Source organism: Pogoniulus pusillus, unplaced genomic scaffold (assembly GCF_015220805.1).
Source record: "Pogoniulus pusillus isolate bPogPus1 unplaced genomic scaffold, bPogPus1.pri scaffold_50_arrow_ctg1, whole genome shotgun sequence".
In the NCBI taxonomy this organism is placed as follows: domain Eukaryota; kingdom Metazoa; phylum Chordata; class Aves; order Piciformes; family Lybiidae; genus Pogoniulus; species Pogoniulus pusillus.
The window spans coordinates 866513-879098 of NW_026974708.1; the positions used below are offsets into that span (position 1 = coordinate 866513).

The 12586-nt window shown below is 55.7% G+C and overlaps 1 non-coding gene across 1 annotated transcript; it reads left to right on the forward strand.

Moving 5' to 3' along the window:
* Positions 1–11811: 11811 nt before the first annotated feature.
* LOC135174218 (U2 spliceosomal RNA) lies at positions 11812–12002 on the forward strand. The gene has a single exon (XR_010301804.1). It is a non-coding gene; the product is annotated as a U2 spliceosomal RNA (small nuclear RNA).
* The last annotated feature ends 584 nt before the right edge of the window (positions 12003–12586 follow it).

Below are 12586 nucleotides of genomic sequence, written 5' to 3' on the forward strand. Positions count from 1 at the left end.
TCCCCCTGTTGTGAAGGGGTTTCGTTTGGGTTTGGGGGGAGGAAATAGGAGGCTGAATTTAGAAGGGTTTAAATAATTTAATATTCTATACACAAGGAATTCCCTCCCCCCTTTTCCCCAGACTGTGTACAGTTACCCCACACAGGTTCTTTGTATGCAGTTGTGAAACTATATTACAGAATGTCCATTCACAGCAAAATCAGAAATTTAGTAGAGGTTTGGAAGGATTTAGATAAAGAGTCTGCGGCATGGAAGTGCCAGTGGTAAAATTACTGAGAGTCTGTGCTGCCCGAGTTGGGATTGCTCAGTTCCTCACTGGCTGGAGTCACAGTTCGGTGAGCCCAGATATGTGCAGCAAAGCCACGTTGCTGACCCTCGTGGGTCTGAATAGTTCAGGTATTCCTGGGGCGCGCTGTCTGAAGGCTCCACGGGCACGGTGAAGCTGGGAACTACAGGCTGGGGCGGCGGCTGGCCCGGAGTGCCTTGGCTGAATTTTCCCTGGGCTGGTGCAAGGCACCGTGGGCTGGAATCACGCAGCGGCGGTGGCTCCAAAAGCAGCAAAGCGGCTAGGAGCGGCGGGTGGAGGAGAGGAGAGGTGGCAGGAACACTGATTGTCCCTTTTATGAGGTTTGTGCCTGAGATTGATGGTCCTTGGCCACAATTCTGTCCAATAAGAGTCTGGCAGCAGGCCAAAACATACCAAATAAGGTGAAATCCACAGGTCTGGTACCCCCAAATATGGAGAGGGGTCTGGTGGATCCCCACCCTAGGCGGGTGAGCTTACATAAGGTGCTTACTTCAGCCTTGCAAGCAGGCAGGCCAGACTCAAAGGCACCAGGCTTATTGTGCTCCTTTGTCCCCCCTTAATTTGTTTTCCCCAAGTTTGGGCAGGGTAACACCTTTCGGGGGGACAACATGTCCAGGCATGAATAGGCTTGTAAACACGGCCATCTGGGGCCTGTGCAACCCTCCACCACAGCCCCACACAGCAAGGCCTGGTAGGTTCCTCTCCCCTCCACTCTGTCTTTTCCTCCCCAGAGCTGCTGAGGCTTCTCCTCTGCCCCATGGAGAGGCATCAGGGGGCTGTGACCAGGCTGGGAGACACAGTCCTGAGCTGTCTTTTGCTTGACCTCATGTTCCCCAGGAGGATGTGAAGCCCATGGACAGCCTCTGGAGCTCCAGCCCTGCCTTCTTCAGAATTTTTTTCCAGAACCAGACTCATAAGTAGGCTGCTGAGGTCCATCTGCAGGCCTGGAGACACCTTCAGGTGTTGTCACCAAGTCCATGGGTGCCTGGAGCCTGACTCTGATCTCCCCATGGGGCTGGGTATGTCCCCATGGGGTTGGTTGGTTGACCTCTGGGGCTGAGAACCTCTATCTGCATTAGCTTCACCGAGTAGGAGTGGCTGAAGAACCTCCTGCAGCAGCAGGCAGCTGGAGACCTTCTCACCTCAGCCTCCTGGTGCAGATGCTGCTGTTGGTGGCACAGAGCTGGGCATGGAGGCTCCAGACTGGCACAGGCCCTAGAGTGACCCATCTGAGAATCCAGGAGGTCCCACAGAACCAGGTGAGACAGATAGAGGCCATGCTGAGGTGCAAGGAGGGCTCCCCATGAAGCTTTCTCTGGTGTTTGCTACTCAACAGGATGAGGGGCACCGTGGCCACACACTGGGACCTGCCCTTGGGTCACAACAACCTCAGGAAGGCTCCAGGCCTGGAGGGGTCCCAAAGCCCTGGAGATGTGGTGCTGAGGGCCATGGGTTCACAGAATCCCAGGCTGTTATGAGCTGGAAGGACCTAAAAAGCTCATCCAGTCCAAGCCTTGCCAGAGCAGGTCGCACAGGAACACAGCCAGGTGGGGCTTGAATATCTCCAGAGGGAGATCCACACACCCCTGGGCAGCCTGTGCCAGGCTCTGTCACCCTCACAGGGAAAAAAATCCTCCTCATGCTTCCATGGAACTTCTATGGCTCAGCCTCCACACTACCCTTCTGTCCCTGGGCATGGCCCAGTAGAGCCTGGCTCCAGCCCCAGGCACTCAGCTCTACATCTCCATCAGCATTCATGAGGTCACCTTCAGGCTCCTCCTCTTGGAGGTCCCAGCCTCATCTCCCTCAGGCTCTCCTCAGCAGAAGCTCTTCCACTGCCTTCAGCATTTTGGGGCTCTGCACTGGACACTCACAGAGGGAAGTTTGAGAGGCTCAGGAGCAGCTGTCCCTGGGTGCCAAGAAGCAAGCGAGCAGGGCAGGCTTCGGCCTGGCTGGAAGGGGACCTGTGGATGGAGCTGAGGAGCAGAAGGTGAGTCTCTGCCCTGTGGCAGAGGGGACAGGCCTCTCTGGTGAGGGCTATCAACCTAGAGTGAAGCTGTGCAGGGAGAAGATGAGGAGAGCCAAGGCCCAGCAGGAGCTCAGCCCAGCTACAGCCATTGAGGGCAGTAAGAAATGTGTCTATGAATTCATCTCCAACCAAAGCAGGACTTGGGAAGTCTCCATCCTGCGTTGGGTGCAGAGGGCAGCAGTGACTGAGGAGGAGGAGGAGGAGGCTGAGCTGCTCAGTGCCTACTGTGCCTCAGCCTTTAGCTCTGGGTCTAGCAGTTCCCTGGACAGCAGCTTCAGGAACCAGGGGCCAAGGAGGGGAATCAGAGCGAGGTCACCACAGTGAGGCAGTGGTCAGGGATCTGCTAAGCCACTTAGACCCACACAAGTCCCAGGGGCCTGACGGGCTGCAGCCAAGGGTGCTGCAGGAGCTGGCAGCTGTGCTGGCCAAGCTGCTCTCCCTCATTCACCTGCAGTCCTGGCTCGTGGGGAGGTGCCAATGGTCTGGAGGGTAGCAAATGTGAGACTGCCTGGAGGAAAGGAGGAGACTGTGAGCCTGTGAGTGTGCCCTGGGTGCCAGGGAAGCCATGGAGCAGGGCACCTCAAGCACCATTGCACACCATAAAGGGAACAACCAGGGGAGCAGGCCCAGGCAGCAGGGGTTTGTGGAGGGCAGGTCCTGCCTGACCAACCTGGCCAAGCACAAGATGACTGTGGGGTGAGGGAAAGGCTGTGGGTATTGCCCACCCAGAGTGTGGAAAAGCCTTTGGCACTGCTCCCCACAGAGCTCTGTTGTGGAGGCAGGGAATTAACATGGCCGAGTCAGGAATATAGATAAAAATAGAGTTATTTTATTTCCCTGAAACCTGCCCCAAAACCATACACAGAAATTAATTTAGTTTTAATTAGCAGATTGAGTTTGACTGAGAAGGTCTTACAAGGATAACATAGGTAAATTTGACTATTTCAGAAGTCAGGAGTTGGAAAAGGCTAAGCTACTAAACACAGCATTCCCACTGTCCATCAGGCTGAGCCAGAGTTACTCACAGGTGAGCCAGGCTGGCTGAGAGAAAGGGCACTCCAGATGCTTGTCCCCTCGCTCTGTGTCAAAAGACATCCGAGGCTCGTTCAGGCCTATCAAGCTGCATAGAGGAGGTGCTTATGGTGGAAGCTGTCCAAAGCAGGGACGGTCCTGTCCCTCAGGAGCTTGTACTCAGAGCGCCAGGGGACTCTTTCTGCAGGAACTATCCAGGTGGGAGAGAACTCTGAGGCAGGGACCCCAAGGTGGCAAATACCCCAATATTTATACCCTTCCTAGACAAAGAGCAGAGTTACCACTTCCTAGGTGCAAAGACCACAGCCAATCCCCATCTCAGTTCCAGCGCAGGCACTGCAGGGGCACCTCTCGTGCTGGAAGGGCCTTTTGCTCCCCCCTTTCACACCTGCAGGGCAGGGGGGGATACAGGTTTTCTGTGCCTTTCCTCTCCCACTCAAACCATGGAGGGAGAAGAATTTTGGGGTTTACAGGACTCCAGGACATTCCCAACCCAGTGGTAATGAGCATCTTTGTCTAGAAATTCAGAGTGGTAGGTGACCCCCTTGCAATCCAGTAAGCTGTGTGACCTATGTACATATACAGCTTAGCTGTTCCAATATTAACAATATTTAACGGCACTTAGTAGGAGCTCCAGCAATGCTTAACAAGGCTTAACAGTAGCCCAAATATTAAATGAAGCTACACAGTAATTTGAGTAATTAATTGCTCTGTTCCTGGTGGAGCAATAGAGTTCATGGCAGAGCCTCAGATGCTCTGAGTCCATGGCTGGAGGTCACACTCTGCGAGTCCTGATGCCATCATCCACTGGCCACCCCGGTGATACGCCTCCATCTCTTGTGTAGCTGGTTCTCCCTTTCCCAGGTGCTGGTCAGGAACTGGTCCTTGGCTGTGACCTTAACCTGTAGGGAGACAAAACCTGCCTTGGCCCATAAAGGCCAGGCTTGACAATAACTGGGGACGACTCACCGTGCACTAATGTGGCTTTTTCCATTGGCATCTAGAGCTTCCCAGGCATATAAGCCTCTGGGTTTATCCAGTGTCATTGGCACTACCCCTGCAGAGGGTAGCCTGACGAGCCCAGGTTGGCCCACTTGCATCTGGGACAAGGGTTTATCCTTAATCCCTCCTGGCACAAGGTCACTATCCACTATCAGCTCAGCTGGGCAGAAGGCTTTAATCTTGGGGCTTCCATAGCTTCCCCAACGATTACTGACTGTGAAGACTGCTTGGGCCAAATATGAGTCCCAGCCACCTTTAGACACATTTGCATGTCTTTTGGTCAGGCCATTTGCCCTCTCGACAATGCCATTTGCCTGGGGGTAATACGGGGTATGAAACACCCATTTCACCCCTTCACTGCTGCCCAGTCTTGCACTGGGGTTGCAGTGAAGGGTGATCCATTGTCACTCTGGATGCACTCAGGCATTGGCAAGATGCCAAACCAACGACTGAGTCTAGTCTGGGTAATTTCTAAAGTGGGGGGGGGGAGGGACGACCACCCAAACTGTCACACAGGCTAGGCACTGCTGCTGCGAGGGGAGGGGTGTTAGCATTCAGCTTCCTGCAATCTATAGTAAGCCTCCAGCATCCATCCATTTTTTTAACTGGCCAGACCGGGGAATTGTATGGGGAGTGAGTCCCACAGATTATCTGTCTCCTCTCCGAGGCGGCGATCACCTCCGAGAGGCCTTGCCTGGCTGTTGCAGGTAAGGGGTATTGGGATACATAGGTGATGCCAGCTTGGGGTAACGCTGGAGCCAACTGCAGGGTGTTTACATTGGCTGTTCTCACCCTCCTTGACTCCACCCCATAGGAGCTGAAGCTCCAAAGAGACCCCTTTGGAAGATGCCATCTTTTGCCAGCCAGCACAGCAAACCCCAATACATTCCCTGGGTAGGGGCTTAAGGCACCTTCCACCAAGGTGCTGCGTTTGCCCCCTGGGAGCCATACCCTTGTTTTAGCTCGATAGCAGATACCAGGTGGCCCTGTAACACCTTGTATTTTTGTCCTGTTATGGGGTGGCTGTATCCCCAGGCTCTTTGCCAGGGCTGAATTTAGGACACTAATTTGAGCACCTGTGTCAATTAGCAATTTCACAGCAGTTCTGTTGGGTCCAGTCAGGGTTAAGATAAAAGGCTCATCATTGGCAGACATTAACAAAGCGGTGACAGAGGCCTGACGCAGCCACCGCCTCGTTTAGTTTTTTGTCTCCTGTCAGGAAGGTAAGGAAGAGTTAACCTCCCTGCCCAGGGACGCCAGGGAAACAATCGCAGGGGGGCTGCTGCTTCTGTGCTCCGGCGTTTGCTACGAGAGCCACCACTGGGCAAGGCACTGGCCCTGGGCTTGTCGTGGCTGTCTCTGGGCTTATCAGCCAGATTTTGAATGCATCGTACTAAATCTTTCAGCTGCCAATCTGCTAAGCTCTTTCAGGATGATTTTGGATAGCCCTAGGGATAGGGCTTGCCTGTAGCATCTGTCGGAGAGTTCAGCTGTCTGGATCTCAAATTGCCCTGTTTGTGTTGGTCCCTTCCTATACGTCTCCTGGGGAGAAGTTTGCAAGATCTGTCCCCCTGGAGTAGTCCTTTACTGACCGGACCTGTCAGAGCATGGTCCTGGTTTTTCCTGTGGGAGAAGCACCAGATCGTCTCTCCCCAGACTTTCTGTCTTCGGGAGAACCAAACCCAAACTGGAGCCCATGAGCATTTAAGTCTGTCAGAAGTTCAGCCCAAGTCATCACAGGTTCTTGTGCCTCTTCCTCTGCATTTTCTGCGATCACCCTTTGAATTATCTCTGTATTTTTCTCTGTATTTTTCACTGCTCAGACTTGCAGGCTCGCTGGCAATCCCTGCACAATAGGGTGTAACTGCTCTGGATCTAAGGGAGCATTTAAGGGGCAGTTGTATTTTCCCTTATCCTATATTGCCTGCACACAGGCGAGTCTGCGGAGAGCTGTGATCAGGTCAGAGGAGCTGGTAACTCTTAGTTCCATTGGCTCCCCCCTGTAAGCTGGCTGAAAGCTGCTTCCTCAATAAGCTATCTGGGCAGTGAGGCTGTGCGTCCCCTCGGGTTTGCACGTCAGGAACACATCATCCCCCCAGTCTCCAGCTGCTTCTTCGGAGTCTAAGAGGACTTTGTCCCCACCAGCTCGAGAGGCCCTGTAGACATTTTCTGCCAGCAAGTCACCTGGCTCTCTCGTGTATTTGATCTGCAAGTCACTGAGCTGCATGTCTGTGTATTGCTTTTTAACAGTGGTGGTGGCAGTGCCACATTTTCACAGTATCACAATATCACCAAGATTGGAAGAGACCTCACAGATCATCAAGTCCAACCCTTTACCACAGAGCTTAAGGCTAGACCCTGGCACCAAGTGCCACGTCCAATCCTGCCTTGAACAGCTCCAGGGATGGCGACTCCACCACCTCCCCAGGCAGCCCATTCCAGTAGCCAATGACTCTCTCAGTGAAGAACTTTCTCCTCACCTCCAGCCTAAATTTCCCCTGGTGCAGCCTGAGGCTGTGTCCTCTCGTTCTGGTGCTGGCCACCTGACAGAAGAGAGTAACCTCCTCCTGGCTACAACCTCCCCTCAGGTAGTTGTAGACAGCAATAAGGTCTCCCCTGAGCCTCCTCTTCTCCAGGCAAAACAATCCCAGCTCCCTCAGCCTCTCCTCATAGGGCTGTGCTCAGGGCCTCTCACCAGCCTTGTTGCCCTTCTCTGGACATGCTCAAGCATCTCAATGTCCCTCCTAAACTGGGGGGCCCAGAACTGAACACAGCACTCAAGGTGTGGTCTAACCAGTGCAGAGTACAGGGGCAGAATGACCTCCCTGCTCCTGCTGACCACACCATTCCTGATGCAGGCCAGGATGCCACTGGCTCTCTTGGCCACCTGGGCACACTGCTGGCTCATGTTCAGGCAGGTATCAATCAGCACCCCCAGATCCCTCTCTGTTTGGCTGCTCTCCAGCCACTCCGACCCCAGCCTGTATCTCTGCATGGGGTTGTTGTGGCCAAAGTGCAGCAACCTGCACTTGGAGCTATTGAACCCCATCCCCTTGGACTCTGCCCATCTGTCCAGGCGGTCAAGGTCCCACTGCAGAGCCCTACTGCCCTCCAACCCAGACACATCTGCCCCCAGCTTAGTGTCATCTGCAAACTTGCTGATGACTGACTCCATGCCCTCATCCAGATCAACTATGAAGATGTTAAAGAGGATGGGGCCCAGCACTGATCCCTGAGGGACACCACTAGTGACAGCTGTCAGATGGATGTGGCACCATTCACCACCACTCTCTGGGTCCGGCCCTCTAGCCAGTTCCTAACCCAGCACAGAGTGTTGCCATCCAAGCCATGGGCTGACAGCTTAGCCAGCAGTTTGCTGTGGGGTCAGTGTCAAAGGCCTTGCTGAAGTCCAGACAGACCACATCCACAGGCCTCCCCACAGGCACCAAGCGGGTCACCTGATCATAGAAGGAGATCAGGTTGGAGAGGCAGGATCTGCCCTTCCTAAATCCATGTTGGCTGGACCCGAGCCCTTTGCCATCCCTCAGGTGCGCAGTTATTGCCCCCAAGATAACCTGCTCCATCAGTTTCCCTGGCACTGAGGTCAGGCTGACAGGTCTGTAGTTCCCAGGTTCCTCCATCCGACCCTTCTTGCGGATGGGGATCATGTTGGCAGTTTCCAGTCTCCTGGGACCTCTCTGGTGAGCCAGGACTGCTGGAAAATGATGGAGAGCAGCTTGGCCAGCTCAGCTGCCAGCTCTCTCAGCACCCTGGGATGGATCCCATCTGGTCCCATGGACTTGTGGGTGTCCAGGTGGCTCAGCAGGTCCTGAACTAATTCCTCATGAATTTCCAGGGCAACACACTGCTCCATGACCCCATCCCCCAGTTCAAGAGGCCGCTTGCCCTGAACTCCTCCCTCCTTGCTGTTGAAAACTGAGGCGAAGAAGGCATTCAGGACCTCAGCCTTTTCCTCGTCGTCAGTTATAGTGTTCCACTCCTGGTCCAGTAAGCAGTGGAGGCTCTTCTTGCCCTTCTTTTTAGCATTGGTACATTTATAAAAGTGCTTTTTATTATCTTTCACGGAAGTGGCCAGCCTAAGTTCTAGCTGGGCCTTAGCCTCTCTAATTTTTCTCCTGCATAATCTGGCTACTTCCTTAAACACATCTGCCTTTAATGTCCAAGATCTGTGTCGTTGTGACAGGCAGGAGGCTTTTATGCCCCATGGCATCCTCCTCACCAGAGCTCTCTTCCCCGCTAGCTACAGGGGAGTCTGGCTGGTGTTGCAGAATGGCTAAAGGAGAACAGACAGGACTTAATGCTGGGCAAGCAGGATGCATATATAGAACTAAAAGTAAGGCTGTGCTAGGCCACACTGAAACAAAGGCTTCATTGAAAACAAAGGCAGCATTTGATATAGCTCGGCCGGGAGGCACTGTCCTTGACGAGTCAGCAAACAACTGAAGCAGAGCAGAATCCGTCTGACTCTGCCTGAGGTAAGAAGGTAGGTTTGCAGCTTGCAGCTGTAGCAGCAAGTAGGTGCACTATGTGTCCTGGAGTCTTGTACCCCTAAATTCCTCTCCTGCCCGGACTTCGGGGGGAAAGGGGAAAAGCCGCCTGGTTTCCCTCCCTCCTTGCCTGCCCTGCAGCCGTGAAGGGGCGGAGGACTGCCCCGTGAGTTCCCGCACTGGATCCAGGCTGGAATTGGCCGTGCACTTTTGTGCCTAAGATGTGGTAACTCTGCCCTTTGTCTAGCGAAGGTTATAAATATTGGGGGTCTTCCTGCCTTTGGGGTTCCCGCTTTGGAGTTTTGCCTGTGCCTGGACGTATGTGTCTGCCTGAACTCACACACTCTCCCCGCCTTGACTGCAGAGACCTTCAAAGGGATTGCTTTCCTATTGACACCTTTGTGTGCCTAACGACCCTTAACGACCTCTTAACGATCCACCTGCAGCCGTTGAAAGGGATCGAGAGAGAGAAACAGACCGCAGGAAGAAGCCTGAGTGAGTTATTTGGCTTAGCTTAATTTAGCAAGAAACCGCTATTAATTAATAGCTGAGGCCTTTTCCAACTTATGACTTCCAAAATAGTCAAATTATTGATAGTATCCCTGTAGTTTAATTCTCATGCGACTGAATCTGCTTATTAAACTAAATTAATCTTTGTATATATGGTTGTGGGGGCGGGTTTTTGGGAAAATAAAAAATAACTATTTTTGATAAATTCCCGACTCGGCCACATATTAATTCCTGCTCTCTGCAACACCATGCAAGTGAGGTCTTTCTGGATTCAGCCATTTGGCTCCTTACATGCATGCATATATTGTCTGTAGCACATACAAGCGCACGTCTACCGCATGCAGTTGTCACTCGCTTTTGATCCACACTGGACTGTGCAGTGTCCTTTCTTTAACCCTTCTCCGCGAGATCCTCTCCACAGGTTGGGACCTGGGCTTCCTGCGCGACTTCGCAGCTTTTCGCTGCACAGGGACAGACACAGCAGAATTCTCTGAGTGCCAATGTCTCTTCTGCCTGATTTCGGAGGGTTCCCTTCCCCCACATTGTCCCTGGGGACATTCTCTGCTTTTCTGCACCTCCACGCCTGCAGGACAGGGGGGAAACAGGTTTTTTGCGCCTTTTTCCTCTCCAAACCAGGGAGGGAGAGGCATTTTGGGGTATACAGGACTCCAGGACAAGCTCTTGGGACCAAACTGCTGCTGATGTCTTGGACAGGCACAGCTCTCCTGGGTAAAGCTCTGCTGGGCAAAAGGGCCCCAAGGGTGGTGGTCAGTGGAGCTAAATCCAGCTGCAGCCGGGCACAAGTGGTGTGCCCCAGGGTCAGCATTGGGACCACTTCTGTTTGACATCTTCATTGATGCCCTGGGAGCAGACACAGAGTGTGCCAGCAGCGAGTCTGCAGATGGCACCAAGGGAGGTGGCAGAGTTGATCTGCAGGAGGCTGAGGAGGCTCTGCAGAGGGACTTGGGTAGGTTGGATTCGTGGCCAGTGTCAATGGGATGAGCCTGAACAAGGTCAAATGCCAGGTCCTGCACTCGGGCCGCAACGACCCCAAGCAACACTACAGGCTTGGGGAAGCTGAAAGCTGCCTGCAGAAAGGGACCTGGGCATGTAATAGGCAAACAACTGAGCAGGAGGCAGCAGTGCCCAGGGGGCAAGGAACGCCAAAAGCAGCCTGGCTGGGGCCAGAAATGCTGTGTCCAGCAGGTGCAGGGAGGGGATTGTCGCCTTGGACTCGGCTCTGGTGAGGCCACAGCTCGAGTGCTGTGTTCAGTTTGGGGCAGCTCAGTCCAAGAGAGATGTGGAGGTGCTGGAGGGGGTGCAGAGGAGGGCAAGGAAGCTGGGAAGGGCCTGGGCAATCACTGCGATGAAGAGCGACTGGAGGAGCTGGGGAGGGTTAGTGTGAAACAGGAGGCTGAGGGCAGAGCTCATCACTGCCCACAGCTACCTGAAAGGAGGCTGCGGGGAGGCTGCTGCTGGTCTCTGCGCACAGGCAGCGACAGAACCAGGGGGAAGGGCCTCAGGCTGCCGCTGGGTAGGTTTGGACTGGACATGAGGGGACATTTTTTCGCAGCGAGAGCGGTCAGGCACTGGAGTGCGCTGCCCGGGGGGTGGTGGAGTCAGCGACCCTGGAGGTGTTTAAGAGCCGTGCAGGGTCGGCGGAGCGATGCCCTCTGTGCCCGCCCACCCCTGCCCCAGAACTCTCTGCCGGTGTGGGGCTCCTTGCGCAGATCAGCTGGAGCCTAAGTCTCCCTCCCTGTCCGTGCCCCTTGCCTGGTTTTGTGCGCTCAGATTCTCTCCTCCCCGAGGCAGGCAGAGGCAGAGGGCTCCGAGCAGGGCGCAGCCGGAGCCGTTTCCCTGTCGTCAGTGGCGGCAGCAGCGGCGGGGAGCAGGGGGCGGAGCAGGGGAGGGGGCGTGGCGGGGAGGTGGGTGGGGATTATGCTAATGAGGCAGCGATGGGAGCCGCAGGGTGGGCGTGACCAGCGCAACCCACGTGACCCAGAGGGGAGCGCGATGGGTACCAGGGGGCGGAGTGATGCTAATGAGGGGAGAAGGCAGCGAATGGGACGCCAGGAGGCCGCGCCGAGCCCTGCCAATGAGGAAGGGTGGGCTGAGAGAGGGGCGGGGCTTGCGAGGCCCGGGGCGAGGCGGACGATGGCCCTGGCCGGAAGGCAGGACAGGGGCGGGGCGAATGCAGAGAGTGGGCGGGGGCATGGTAATGAGGAGCGCGAGGCTTGCCGGGACACAGGCTCAGGGAGCCTTCGGGGGGGGCTTGAGCGGCGCTGGGTGCCCGCGCGGAGAACCGAGACCGGGCGGGAGGGGCGGGGAGCGGAGCGGGGAGGCAGCTGGTGTGGGCAGGGAGGTGTCCGTGAGCTAGGGGAGCCCCGCGGAGCACGGGTGGGTGTGTGGGGAGGTTTGGGGTTATCGCTTCTCGGCCTTTTGGCTAAGATCAAGTGTAGTATCTGTTCTTATCAGTTTAATATCCGATACGTCCTCGATGAGAGGACTTTATATTAAACGGATTTTTGGCCGTGGGAGTTGGATCCGGAGCTTGCTCTCTCCGCTCCGCGCATCGTCCTGGTATTGCAGTGCCTCCAGGCACGGTGCACCCCCGCACGGGGACCTTTGGTGGTTAACGACAGACGTGAAGCAGCTGAGGCGCCTCGGCCCGCCCGTGAGGGGCAGGATCTGCCTGCGCAGGGGCTGCGCTCGGGGCTTGGCCTCTCTGCTGCTCTCCACAGGCACAGAGGAACTGTCGCTGCTGGGACGCAGAGCACAGCAGGGCTCAGACAGCTCCGCCAGCGCCCCGAGCCCCGCGGAGCCTGCTCGGCACAGGCTGTCTCTCGCAGGTTGCCTCTCCCCAGGGCGCGCTCCGAGCAGCGATGCTTTGGGCTGGCAGAGAGCAGAGAAGCACCGAGCCAGAGGCGGCGCAGGGCGCAGGGAGGCTGCGCACAGCAGCTCAGCCTCTGCTCCCCGCAGCGCAGAGCAGCAGCAGAGGTGAGAGGAACCTGAGCGAGGGCAGAACGAGGGGAGCGGAGCAGCGGAGCAGGGCAGAAACGGCCTCTGGCTGCGCAGCTGCGGCGCAGAGGTGAGGGCAGAGCTGGGCGCAGTGTGCGCGGCCACTGCTGCTGCCCGCGGGCAGGAGCCATGGCGGGGCGGGGCCCTGCTCCTCGTGCGGCGCTGATTGGCTGCGGCTGC